This window comes from Vombatus ursinus, unplaced genomic scaffold (assembly GCF_900497805.2).
Source record: "Vombatus ursinus unplaced genomic scaffold, bare-nosed wombat genome assembly UNPS02014810.1, whole genome shotgun sequence".
NCBI lineage: Eukaryota > Metazoa > Chordata > Mammalia > Diprotodontia > Vombatidae > Vombatus > Vombatus ursinus.
In genome coordinates, this window is record NW_020954588.1 from 50,420,981 (window position 1) to 50,421,533 (window position 553).

The 553-nt window shown below is 48.1% G+C and overlaps 1 protein-coding gene across 1 annotated transcript in view; it reads left to right on the forward strand.

Moving 5' to 3' along the window:
* MROH2A (maestro heat like repeat family member 2A) overlaps positions 1-553 on the forward strand; it is a 53,899-nt gene that overhangs the window by 48,807 nt on the left and 4,539 nt on the right. The gene's annotated exons all lie outside the window — the stretch shown is intronic.

Consider the following 553-nt stretch of genomic DNA (forward strand, 5'->3'; position numbering starts at 1 on the left):
TGAACTTTCTAAGATAAGGGGGTGCTGCTTGCACTGATAAAGGGAGTTTCTTCCCCTAGAAGTTTCTTATACTGATATAAATTGGAGATTTGGACTGAAAAGTATACCCCATGTCCTCATCCCCTCCAAAAAAGCCCCAACCCAAACCAAGGCCTGATAAAGGCTTTCCATCATGGTGGTCAGGGTGTGGCGTGTCCATCATTCTGAACTTGGTGTTTTTGCCCTGTAATCTCTGGGACAGACCCTCCCCTCTCCCACACACATTGCCCTCCTGTCCTCCATGGCTGTGGGGTCAGTGATCATCTTCTGCATGCTCATTCCATCAACCAGCAACTTCCAATATTCTTTGATGCCATAGGACACAGCTCGAAATGGTCTTGTGTAATGAGGTCAGAGTTTTCTTTGGAATCATTTTGGGACACCAGAGTCCTGCTCTCATAGCTCCTCTTGGTGCAGAGGCACCTGGTTCTTAAAGATGGTGGCCCAAGATGTTCTTGGGCCAGTCATTTGGGCCCCTCTGATCCTGTCTCCTTGTCTTTAGGAGGGAGAGGTT